This window comes from Moschus berezovskii, chromosome 10 (genome assembly GCF_049115385.1).
Source record: "Moschus berezovskii isolate FMDL1 chromosome 10, NW_MosBer_1.0, whole genome shotgun sequence".
NCBI classification, from domain to species: Eukaryota; Metazoa; Chordata; class Mammalia; order Artiodactyla; family Moschidae; genus Moschus; species Moschus berezovskii.
In genome coordinates this window covers 56,035,718-56,049,251 of record NC_142469.1, presented here as the reverse complement: position 1 = coordinate 56,049,251, position 13,534 = coordinate 56,035,718, and the positions used below count along the sequence as shown (strand labels likewise).

At 37.7% G+C, this 13,534-nt stretch overlaps 1 non-coding gene across 1 annotated transcript; it reads right to left on the bottom strand.

The window, feature by feature from the left end:
* Window positions 1-10,041: 10,041 nt before the first annotated feature.
* LOC129561361 (U6 spliceosomal RNA) lies at window positions 10,042-10,148 on the bottom strand. The gene has a single exon (XR_008686980.2). It is a non-coding gene; the product is annotated as a U6 spliceosomal RNA (small nuclear RNA).
* Window positions 10,149-13,534: the final 3,386 nt, after the last annotated feature.

The window sequence follows — 13,534 nt, the reverse complement described above, 5'->3', positions numbered from 1 at the left end:
GAACATTTGAGAATAAGTTGCCAAAACTAATGACCCATCATTCCAAAATAAAGTGAAGTCGCTCAGTCATGTCCGACTCCTTGTGACCCCATGGACTGTAGCCTACCAAGCTCCTTTGTTCATGGAATTTTCGAGGCAAGAGTACTGGAGTGGATTGCCATTTCCTTCTTCAGAGGATCTCTCTGACCCAGGGATCAAGCCTGGGTCTCCCACACTGCAGGCAGATGCTTTACCGTCTGAGCCACCAGCAAAGCCCATCATTCCCGAATACTTCAGTGTATATTTCCTATAAATAAGGGCATTTCCCTTTGTAGCCACTATACAACCATCAAAATCAGAAAGTTAATAATGATAGGTAACTACATTGAATGTTCATACCCTATTCAAGTTTTAACAATTGTCAGAATGTCTTTTAGAGCAAAATGCTTTAGTTCAGAATCACATGTTGCATTTGGTGTCGTGTATCTTTAGTCTTCTTCGGTTTATAATAGTTTTCAGTCTTTCCTTTCATGACTTGAAACTTTTGAGGTTTATAGGCCAGTTATTTTTGTCGAATGACCCTTAATTTGGATTTGTCTGATGTTTCCTCATAATTTGATTCAAGTTGTACATCTTTGACAGGAATATAAAGACATTCTTTGAAGAACAGTGATACTGTTCTTCATACTGAATATTATTGAGAAACAGTTTTGATTATCACTGGTAATATGGGCTCTTGGAAATTTTTTAAAAAATTGAAGTATAGTTGATTTACAATATTGTGTTAGTTTCTGGTGTATACCAAAGTGATTCAGTTATGCATATATATGTATTCTTTTTCATATTCTTTTCCATTATGGTTTATTACATTAATAGGATATTGAATATACTTCCTTGTGCTATACAGTAGGAGTTTGTTATCTGTTTTACATGTAGTAGTTTGTATCTGCTAATCCCAAACTCCTAATTTATCTCTCTCCCACCCTCTTTACCCATTGATAATCATAAATTTGTTTTCTATGGCTGTGAGTCTGTTTCTGTTTTGTAAATAAATTCATTTATATAATATTTTGGATTCCACATATAAAAGATATCATATGATATTTCTCTGTCTGGCTTACTTCACTTAGTATGATAATCTCTAGGTCCATCCATGTTGCTTCAAATGGCATTATTTCATTCTTTTTTATGGCTAAGTAGTATTTCATCATGTGTATATACCATAAGTTCTTTATTCATTCATCTGTCAATTGACATTTATGTTTCTCCCATGTCTTGTCTATTGTAAATAGTGCTTCTATGAACATTGGGGTGCATGGATATCTTCAGATTAGAGTTTTCTCCAGATGTATGCCCAGAAGTGTGATTGCTGGATCATTTAGCAACTCTATTTTTACCTTTCTGATGAACCTCCATACTGTTTTTCCATAGTGGCTGCACCAGTTTACATTTCCACCAACAGTGGAGGAGGTTCCCTTTCCTTCACACCCTTTCCAGTATTTGTTATTTGTAGATTTTTGATGATGACCATTCTGACTGGTGTGAGGTGATACCTCATTGTAGTTTTGATTTGTATTTCTCTCATGCGACGAGTTGACTCACTGGAAGAGACTCTGATGCTGGGAAAGGTTGGGGGCGGGAGGAGAAGGGGACGACCGAGAATGAGATGGCTGGATGGCATCAGCGACTCGATGGACATGAGTTTGAGTGAACTCCGGGAGTTGGTGATGGACAGGGAGGCCTGGCGTGCTGTGATTCATGGGGTCGCAAAGAGTCGGACACGACTGAGCGACTGAACTGAACCGAAGATACTATACTCTCATGATTTATTTTAATATTCAAATTATTAACTCTGATTTGACCAGTGAGTCATTTCTCTGGTCTGCTGACATTTAAATGCAATGTTTCTAAAGTGTAGACAACGCAGCGAGGGCTTGAGGCTGGACATTGTGGCCTCATGAGTGACTAGATTGGGGTTCATTATGCAGATGTGCTACTTCTTTGGGAATTTGAGTTTTAGAGCAGTGTTTCTCATGGATCATCTGTATTAAAATGGCTTTAAATAGTTTTTTAAAATGGAGTTTCTGTTACATCTGACACCTCTGATTAAGAATCTAAAGATTAGTGGTGGAGCCTGGAAATGCATGTTTTATACGATTTTCTCAGGGTTGTCATGAGCATTCTTAAGTTTGAAACACTAGGAAAGGTAAATGGTGCAGCCCACATACCGACAGTATTTTTTTCTTTAAAATATTGCTCTTTTACTATTTTTCTTATAATTTGGTTATGTGTTTTTAAACACAAAGAGATCTAATTTTGTTGGTAATAAAAAAATCTACCTTCTGAGTCTGGTACCAAATTTGAAGGGCTAACTTGTAAACCTTTGGCTATTCGACCTACACTGCCATCTGGTGACAATTCTTTCAATTACGGCTAGCTACTGCATAAGTGCTTGAACTTTGGGGAGGTTGCTGCTGCTAAGTCACTTCAGTCATGTCCGACTCTGTGTGACCCCATAGACGGCAGCCCACCAGGCTCCCCTGTCCCTGGGATTCTCCAGGCAAGAACACTGGAGTGGGTTGCCATTTCCTTCTCCAATGTGTGAAAGTGAAAAGTGAAAGTGAAGTCGCTCAGTCGTGTCTGACCTCCAGCGACCCTAGGCAATTCATCTTATTCAAATGAATCCACTTCCTGAATAGATGCCGTTTTAGGTGTAAAATCTTTTCTGTTCACATTTACTAGTCTCACTGTCAGTGGACAGTTATAAGGTTGCTGGGTACTCAGAATTTTTTGACTCTTCTCCCTTGATGTATGTTATATCTGTCTGTTAGGCCATTCTGTGGTGATCGGTTGTAATTTGCATAGAACATCTTGAATATGAACCCTAGGTACTTTCTAAAATTTTTAGCTTTAGGAAGTGTAATGAGTTTTTATTGAAATCAAGTAAGTTATAAGAAGAAATTTTTAGATTTTTAAAATTAATTTAAGGTGGATAATCTTATGACATGAAGAAAATTTTGAGGGAGTACCTACTAGATTTTAATAAAATTGAGACATATGAATTAATATTAACCTTTATACATTTTGCAGTAAACTTAGAATAGTTTTAATAAAATTGTCTATACTCTTGTAATATTTATCTAAATCTTAAAAACTTCTATTTTATGTGAATGGTAAATTGAATAAAGTATTAAAATATTACAGTCCCATAAACAATATTATCCCAATATTATATAGGTGAGAATACCTATGGTTTTTATTTAAGATTTATTAAAATATTCACATGTATGGTTACATAGTTATGTTTATGTGTATCAGTTATCCTATCAATTTCACATGAAGTATTTCTAGTGAAATCTCAAATGTATTTTATTACTCTTCTATAATTACATGTTCAGATATTTACTAACAAAACTGTTTAAATTTTTGAGGATAAAATATTATGCAATTTTTAAAAAATAGTGTTGGACCTAGTAGAGATTGTTTTAGTGATGGTTTTTCGTATTAAGATCTGACTGAAAATAGTCTAATGTTAGAAAAAAGTTTTGAGCAGGACAAGGATAAAGAATTTCCATGGGGATAATGAGATGAATGTTTCTTCTCTATTTTCTTGTAATAATTGAAATTCCACAAATTTATAAACTTTAATTATATTGTTCCTCTTGATTTTAGTTGTAACATAAGCTTAGGAGTTTGTATTGTTCACAGCTATATTTCTGGTACTTAGAAAATTACTTAGCACATTGTAGGTGTTTAATAAACATTAGTGGGTTGAATGAATGAATAAATGTTTAAGTAGGGAGTAAAACTCTTTAATCTCATAGAGATAATCACTGTTAAATTGCTATATATTCCATTAGGTTTTTAATACACATATTTAGCTGTACACAATTTTTTGAAAAGAGACTAAACTCCATGTATTGTGTACAGCTTTATATTTCACTTAACAATATACCTGTGCCCCTACATGTGATTTGTTATCATTGTTTTTCTTTGCAGATGTGGACTGTGGTGCAGCAAATATCTGTGTATGTGTATTTGTGTATACAGATGTCTGTGTATATATGTTTGTGTATGTGTATAGTTGTTCGGCTCAAGGATATATTCATGGAAGTTGAATTGCTGAGTAAGAAAGAATGGCTATTTGACATATATGCACTGCTATGTATAAAACAGATAACTAATGAGAACCTACTGTATAGCGCAGGGAACTCTACTCAATGCTTTGTAGTAACCCAAATGGGAGGAAATCCAGAAAAGAGAGGATATATGTATGTGGACACAGATTTCACTTTACAGCAGAAACTAACACAACATTGTAAAGCAACTATACTCCAATAAAAATAAAAAAAATGAAGCTTAATTAATATAATCAGATTATAGCAGAAATACTAGACAAACACTAGATCAGACTCTAAGATACTCTCCTAGAAAGTACAGTTAAGACATCAGATAATGTCAAATTAAGTGAAAGTTAACAGAAACAAAAATATCTGTGATATAGAACAAATAAAATCACATCTACTTTATTTCATTTTAGAAACACCAAACCAAAGTGTTTTATATTTTAATGTTCACTATTAAGGTTAAGTTTTGATTCATTGCACATTAAAACTGCTTGCACACAAAAGAAGATTGTCTATACATAAGATGGACTTTGTTCCAATTTGAATGTAATGACATAATAAGCATTTAGGAAATACCAGCTTTTCACTTCTAAAATCCCTTATTTGGAAACATTAATAATAGCCTTTTAAAAAATTTAAAAAAACAACAAAAAGAATGGCCATTAAAATAACCAATATGGCTCAATTTCCTTCCAAAATTTTGTAATGATATGGCAGTTTTTAACCCTCAACACTTTTTGCCAATGAGTAGAAATTTATCTTAGCTGAAATAGAACTAGTAGGACTGATTTTGATGCTGAAACTCCAATACTTTGACTACATGATGCAGAGCTGACTCATTTGAAAAGACCCTAATGCTGGGAAAGATTGAAGGCAGGAGGAGAAGGGGACGACAGAGGATGGGATGGTTGGATGGCATCACCAACTCAATGGACATGGGTTTGGGTGGATTCCGGGAGTTGGTGATGGACAGGAAAGCCTGGCGTGCTGCGGTTCATGGGGTCACAGAGTCGGACACGACTGAGTGACTGAATTAAACTGAACTGAATACTTAATCTGATGAATAACATCTCAACCCTGAATATTACATGTTAAGAAAAACATTTTTGCTGACAGGAAGCTTACTCCTTTACAGGGGTTTATGAAATTATCAATATTTCTATGGTAGATTAACTTTTAAATTTATGTTGTAATAAAGTTGTATATTATCAAATAGTTTTTGGCTGTTTAAGCTTTAATTAACGTTAGTTTGAAAGCTCTAAAATATAAAATAATAATTCTCAGGGTCACATAATTTTAAAGATTACAGTAATTAATATTGCACATCAATTTTGTAAACTCACACTGTCAGCATAAATGTTATTTTGCAAATCATATTTATTTAATCCTTAAACTTACTATGTAATTTTGTGGAGGAAAATTTTGCATTTTATAAAAATAGATTAATTATTAAGAATAAAGGTATCAGTCCTACTTTTTAATCTTACTAAAAATCAGTAACATTGGTAACATTTATGTTTATATTACTATTTTTCTAAAATATGAACAAATAGCATTAAATTGTAAGAAAAAGATACAGAAAAAACAAGGCATTTTTGGTGTGCTTATTTTCTTAGCTTTGCAGTTTGTGAGGAGGGTGCCTGGAACATTTGCATCTTGTATTGCATAATGAGACCAACGCAAAATGATTGTGGCTCATGTAGAAGACAGGGTGGCATGTTTTCAGTTTTAATGGGGACACTCAGAAAAGTTCCAATTCTTCCTGTCATTTCTTATAGCCAAATAAACGTGGTCTAGGTTGGAGTGTCTATTATGAAAATAAGAGGAGAGCAAGTCAATTATATTTCAATGACTGAATAGCCAGGGGTCCTCATTAAAATGATCAGAAAGATTGCAGTGTTGCTTTCTCCTGTGTAGCCAATGATTAAGTTGTGTAAGAATGACATGGCATTTTGGGGCACAAGCCAGGATGCGCCTCAGTATTTGGAGCCAGAAAATGCTGACCCCTCCCAGAGTGAAATGTGTACTAGCTTAAGACAGAAAATTATTTTTCTCTTATCAGATGATGGACTTTGGAATGATGGATGTGAAATTTGTTGAGGTTATTGTATAAGAGCTTTAATTTGTGTTTTGCTATAAGAAAAATATCCTTTATTTTTTTTTTTAATTTTTTTTTTATTTTACAATATTATATTGGTTGGTTTTGCCAAAGAAAAATATCCTTTAATAATACAGTAATGAGAAGAATACTTCTCTCTAAGTTTCCTTCAATCAGATCTAGTTTACTGGAGTAATGTTTATAATGCAAGTAAGTGATTGTGTTTAATGTATGAATCCACTGCTATTCTTTTCCCTTTATTTTTATTTGGCTGTACAGCTTGTGGGATCTAAGTTCCCCAACCAGGGATCAAACCCAGGCCAACATCAATGAAAGCACCAACTCCTAAGCACTGGACTGCTAGGGAATTCCTATTCTTTATCTTTTAACATTGTTACTTACAAGTTTTTATTTTGAAGGTGGAGGTATTAAATACTCCAGGAAAAATTGCTATCTTTGTTTCTCCTTCCCACTTGCATGCAGAGACAATGTAACTTAATATAGCAATGTAACTTAAGAAGAACAAAGCCATTGCTTATGAGAATAGACCCTTCCTTGGTTTCTGTGCTGTGATTCATGGGGTCGCGGAGAGTCGGACACGACTGAGCGACTGAACTGAACTGAACTGGTTTCTGTATTTTCTAATTCTTGAATTTAACAGCCTCAGATTCTAACTCAGGTCTCAAAAGTCAAGTTACCAATGTGACAGAACTCCTCAGGAATTTGTTGTCTACACATTAAGATACATAAGCCCCCAAACCTTCATTTAGCTTAGTTTCTAATACTGTGTAATTTTTTCAAGTGAGAGATGATCTACAAAATTTGCAGCAAGACTCAAGCTCGTGGAATAAAGTGATTGAATTTTTAATTCCTCAGTAGTAACAAAATGAACAATGGTTGAGTTTTCTAATATTTATCTTTTCTCAATCAATAACATGTATTTTAATTGATTGCCTATGGTTTGCATATCATCCTAAAAAAGAAATGTGTCAGTACTCCAAACACAAAGGCATCATGACATGTTAAAATTACATCAACCTCAGCTGGTGTGTTTCAAATAAGTGAAAAAAATTCTGTCTTAGTAAAATTAGGGAGATAATGAGCTTAAGATTTTTGTGTACGTGAATGCATAGGCTTTCTCTGTCTCTTTCTCTATTGGTCAACCCAGTAAAAAGTATGAAAACCACTTATTAATGTAGGAGTGGCAAAAAAGAACGATAGCTGAATTTTGTTCTCAATTAGGCTTCAGAGTATCATTTATCATTAAAATTACCTAAGATCGATGTTCAATATTTAATGTATTACAAATGTCATCATTACTTATGGTAGTGTTGGGGGAGTTACAAATTTCAAGTGATTGAAGTTTTGGGACTGCTATTTTTGTGCAAGTTGGGACTCATATTGCAATGTTATACTTTCACTTCTGCCTAGTAATCAGACTGCAGTGTTGACTGTACTATCAAGCATGTTTCAAAATAACAGAGAAAAACAGGGCTATCATGATGCCTTTTATATTTTTTTGGTGGCTATTCTGACGTGCAATTCACTGTGAAAGAAAGAACACAATGGGTTGCAGCCTGGATTAAAGGAACCAATTATGTGCCTCTCAAATATACCACAGAATTTAGCAGTACACAGATTTTATAATAACATTATTCTGTCCTGTAGTTTTCATCAAATTTATGCCTTGACCAAATAAAATTTGAAAAATATCTGTATCTCTTTTGCATTCAAAGATAATAAAATATTTATGTAGAACATTAAAATAGGTTCCTTTTCATGGCTACATTGCTTCTGGTTTTAGGATATAAATGCTGTTTCCTTTGAGAGATATTGCACAGAATGAAGAAATGGTTACAGAATCGCTTGTCACAAAAGTGCTGCTTTAAGGGTAGCAAGGGCAGATATAAGGCCTGTGTTTCTCCAGACCACCCACAGTGTATTATACACATACACACGAGGGTGGGTACAGCCTTATCTAAAACAGGTCCAGCCTCCTCTGGCTGTAGTTCTCAAGGTGTGTCTCACAAGGGGAATGGTGGGGGAGGGGGATACACACTACAATATATAAAATAGATGATCAGTAAAGACCTACTGTATAGCACAGAGATCTCTATTCAGTGCTCTTTGATAACCTGTGCTGGAGAAGACTCTTGAGAGTCCCTTGGACTACAAGGAGATCCAACCAGTCCATTCTACAGGAGATCAATCCTGGGTGTTCATTGGAGGGACTGATGCTAAAGCTGAAACTCCAATACTTTGGCCACCTCATGTGACCAGTTGACTCGCTGGTAAAGAGTCTGATGCTAGGAGGGATTGGGGGTGGGAGGAGACGGGGATGACAGAGAATGAGATGGCTGGATGGCATCAGCGACTCGATGGACATGAGTTTGAGTGAACTCCGGGAGTTGGTGATGGACAGGGAGGCCTGGCGTGCTGTGATTCATGGGGTCGCGGAGAGTCGGACACGACTGAGCGACTGAACTGAACTGACTGAACTGATGGGAAAACAATCTGACAAAGAATAGATATATGTATAACTTTGCAGTATACCTGAAACCGACACAACATTGTAAATAAACTATATACCAATATGAAATAAAATAAAAAATAGGACTGAAAAAAGCCTAACCTCCCCCCAAATTTTGATTAAAATGTGGAATATATTGTTTAATAACAGAGTGCATGTGTGACCCTGTGCTGTGATGTGTGTAAGGGAACACTGAATTGAAACAGGATGCAGTGTGGTATGCAGCTTGCTGCGAGTAAGGGTAAGAAGCATCGTTTCTGGTCAGCCAGTGCCATGTTCATTAGGACATGTGAGAACCTTGCCTTGTGAATATATGATACAGAGGTGAGAGCAGTAGATGTCTCCAAAAACAGCAGCATCTGAGAGGAATAAAGTAAGATAATGTGATATCTGTGAGTGTATGTTTAGATACTTAGTATGTTGCATCAGTGATGGGTTGTAATCATTGCTGTCTTGTTTTCCTGCTCCTTGAGTCAGCATTGCTCTGTGCTGCTATCATATTCAAGTATTAGAAACCACTCTGATGGGAAGTGTTCTTTATAATGATACAGAATGATCCCTGATTTGGGATGGTTTGACCTACGATTTTTCGACTTTATGATGGTGTGAAAAGCATACATGCAGTAGAAACAATGAACTTGGTAGAAACCGTGCTTCAGATTTTGAATCTGGATCTTTCCCCAACCTAGCAATATGCAGTAAGATACTCTCTTGTGATGCTGTGCAGTGGCAGCAAACCTCAGCCCCCAGTCAGCCATGTGATCCCTGGGAGGGGGCTGACACTGGGGTGGGGAGCTAAACAACTGATACACTTAATGACAATTCTGTTTCCACACAACCATTCTACTTTTTGCTTTCAGTACAGCATTTGGTGAATTCCATGAGATATTCTTTATTATAAAATGGACTTTAATTAGTTGATTTGGCCCAGCTGTAGGATAATGTGTGTATTCTGAGCACATTTAAGGTAGACTAAAAGCACTGGCAAGCCACTCCAGTACTCTTGCCTAGAAAATCCCATAGATGGAGGAGCCTGGTAGGCTGCAGTCCATGGGGTCGCTAGGAGTCGGTTGCGACTGAGCGACTTCACATTCACTTTTCACTTTCACACATTGGAGAAGGAAATGGCAACCCACTCTAGTGTTCTTGCCTGGAGAATCCCAGGGACAGGGGAGCTTGGTGGGCTGCTGTCTATGGGGTCACACAGAGTCGGACATGACTGAAGTGACTTAGCAGCAGCAGCAGCAGGCTAAGCTATGATGTTCAGTAGGGTTAGGGTACTTAAATGCATTTCCTTTCTTTTTCTTTTAAATATGGAATGTTTCATGAATTTGCATGTCATCCTTGCGTAGGGGCCATGCTAATCTTCTCTGTATCATTCCAATTTTAGTATACGTGCTGCCGAAGTGAGCACTTAAATGCATTTTCAAACTACAATATTTTCAATTTACAACAGGTTTACCTGATTGTAACCCCAATGTAAGTTGAGGGAGATCTATATAATCAAATAAACCTTGAAAACAAGTTGAACAAGTTTCTTGATGCAAGATTTCCTAAGTTTTTAAGTATTCTAACTGGGTGTTCATTGGAAGGACTGATGCTAAAGCTGAAACTTCAATACTTTGGCCACCTCATGCGAAGAGTTGACTCACTGGAAAAGACTCTGATGCTGGGAGGGATTGGGGGCAGGAGGAGAAGGGGACGACAGAGAATGAGATGGCTGGATGGCATCACTGACTCGATGGACATGAGTTTGAGTGAATTCTGGGAGTTGGTGGTGGACAGGGAGGCCTGACGTGCTGTGATTCATGGGGTCGCAAAGAGTCGGACACAACTGAGTGACTGAACTGAACTGGACATGTTTTTTGCTCCTAGGCAAGGGATTTAGAGGGTTTCCCAGGTGGCGCTAGGGGTAAAGAACCTGCTTGCCAATGCGGTTGACATAAGAGACTTGGGTTTGATCCCTGGGTCAGGAAGATCCAGGGCAACCCATTCCTGGAGGAGTGGCAACCCACTTCAGTATTCTTGTCTGGAGAATCCTGTGGACAGAGGAGCCTAGCAGGCTACAGTCCATAGGGTCTCAAAGAGTCAGACATGACTGAAGCAACTTAGCACACACGCCTTCAAAGGGTTTAGATTTTCTGAAATGTTTAGTTCTGACTCCTTCTTTTAGGAACAAGTGGTTTTTGGTACACAGTTTGGGAAACTGATTAGAAAAGACTCCCCTGTGAGAATCCAGGTTGCAGCTCTGGTAAACAATACTGAAAGAAATTTACGACGATTGAAGGAAACAACAAGCTCTTGTTATATAGGAAATTCAGAATTCCAAGGAGACAACTTCAGTTCAGTTCAGTTCAGTTCAGTCGCTCAGTCGTGTCTGACTCTCCGCGACCCCATGAATCACAGCACGCCAGGCCTCCCTATCCATCACCAACTCCCTTACTCAAGACCAAAAGCCATAGAAGGAGAGGAGATGAAAGGGGAGACCACATGGCAAGGCTATGAGCTACTGCAGAGGGGTGGGTGTCCTAAAGTCGATGAACTGAAAGTACTGTGAAATTAACCTGATTTTCACAAAAAGAGAGACAGGCAGGGACTTCAGCTGCTTAAAAAGACTCAAGGCTCCTTAAAGAGTTAAGATCAAGAAATCAATAAAGAAGAAATAAAAGGTCTAGCTTTAGAGTGGAGGCAGGCCAGTAGTTTGTGGTGCTTAAATCTTCCCAGGTGGCTCAGTGGTAAAAAAATCCACCTGCCAATGCAGCAGACACAGGAAATGCTGGCTTGATCCCTGGGTTGAGTAGATCCCCTGGAGAAGGAAATGGCAGCCCACTCCAGTGTTCTTACCTGGACAGAGGAACCTGGGGGGCTACAGTTCATGAGGTTGTAAAGAGTCGGACATGACAGTGACTGAGCATGCATGAATGGATGCATGCAAAGCTTGTCTATGTAATTGGGATCTATAAAAAACAGAATACTGTTTTTAAAAAGCAAAAAAAAAAAAAAGATAAGACTGAAATCTCTCCTCTCCTTCCCTCCCACTCAACAAGCAGAATTGATTGTGGGGGAAACTAACATGGTAGAATTACTTGGGAAAATAAAAAAAATATTTTTATTGTAAGTTCAGTTCAGTTCAGTCACTCAGTTGTGTCCAACTCTTTGTGATCCCATGGATTGAAGTATGCCAGGCTTCCCTGTCCATCACCAGCTCCCGGAGCTTACTCAAACTCATATCCATAGCGTTGGTGATGACATCCAACCATCTCATCCTCTGCTGTCCCCTTCTCCTCCCGCCTTCAATCTTTCCCAGCATCAGGGTCTTTTCCAATGAGTCGGTTCTTTGCATCAGATGGCCAGAGGATTGGAGTTTCTGCTTCAGCATCAACCTTCCAATGAATATTCAGGACTGATTTCCTTTAGGATTGACTGGTTTGATCTCCTTGCAGTCCACGGGACTCTCAGGAGTCTTCTCCAACACCACAATAACAGCATCAATTCTTCGGCACTCAGCTTTCTTTATAGTCCAACTCTCACATCCATACATGACTACTGGAAAAACCATAGATTTGCCTAGATGGACCTTTGTTGGTAAAGTAATGTCTCTAGTTTTTAATATGCTGTCTAGGTTGGTCATTGATTTTCTTCCAAGGAACAAGCGTCTTGTAATATAAAAAAACACATATAAAATTTTTTACCATCTTAACCATTTTTAAGTGTACAGTTAAGTGAGGGTTTCCCTGGTGGCTCAGATGGTAAAGAATCCACCTGCAATGCAGGTGACTGGGGTTCAACCCCTGGGGTGGGAAGATCCCCTGGAGAAGGGAATGGCTACCCAATGGACATGAGTTTGAGTGAACTCCGGGAGTTGTGACAGGGAGGCCTGCCGTCCTGTGATTCATGGAGTTGCAAAGAGTCAGACATGACTGAGCGGTTGAACTGAACTGAACTAAACTGAACCCACTCAGTATTCTTGCCTGGAGAATTTTCTGGACAGAGGATCCTGGAGGGCTACAGTCCATGGGGTCACAAAGAGTTGGACATGACTCAGTGACTAATACTTTCACTTTAAATATTTTAAATGTATTTATATTATTGTGAAGCAGATCTCCAGAACTTTTCATCTTACAAAACTGAAACTCTATACCTGTTAAATAACAATCCCTTCTTCCTACCTTCCTTCAGCCTCTGTTATCCAGGAGGATTTTAAAACAGATCCCAGGAGTCTCCCACCCCAGGGAGTCTGATATAAGTTGTGTGGGCATAAATATTTTTAAAGTTCTCCAGGTAATTCTATTGTGCAGCTAGATTTGAGAAATATTGAGTCTCATGTATTTTAGGTGTTTATTTCATTTAACCCAAATACATTCATCTTAAGAGGTGGAATGCTGGAGTTAGAGCAAGGATAAGTCACAGTTGTTGCTGTCTGGGATACAGTCCATAAGGGAGAAGGACAGGAAGGCACTTGGTGATAATCTGGTGCTAAGGGCCACGGTGGGGTAGTGAATAGGACCCCAGGAAGTATCCAGAAGGAAAAGACCATCCAAAACAATTTCTTACTGTGCTAGTATTGAAAATGACCTGATGCTGAATACAGGCTGAGTCTAAGGAAGGAACTTGATATACCAGGGCCACTGCACAATTTAAATTATGAGATGAAGACTGTATTTATAAATGTATTATCTCCGTTTTAGACACGTGGCATTTTCTGCTCCTGATACTTACTACAAGCTTTCTAATATTGATAATTTAGTGCTTTTTCAACTTTGAAAACACTTTCTAAATTTTTTTTTTTTTAGTATTTCT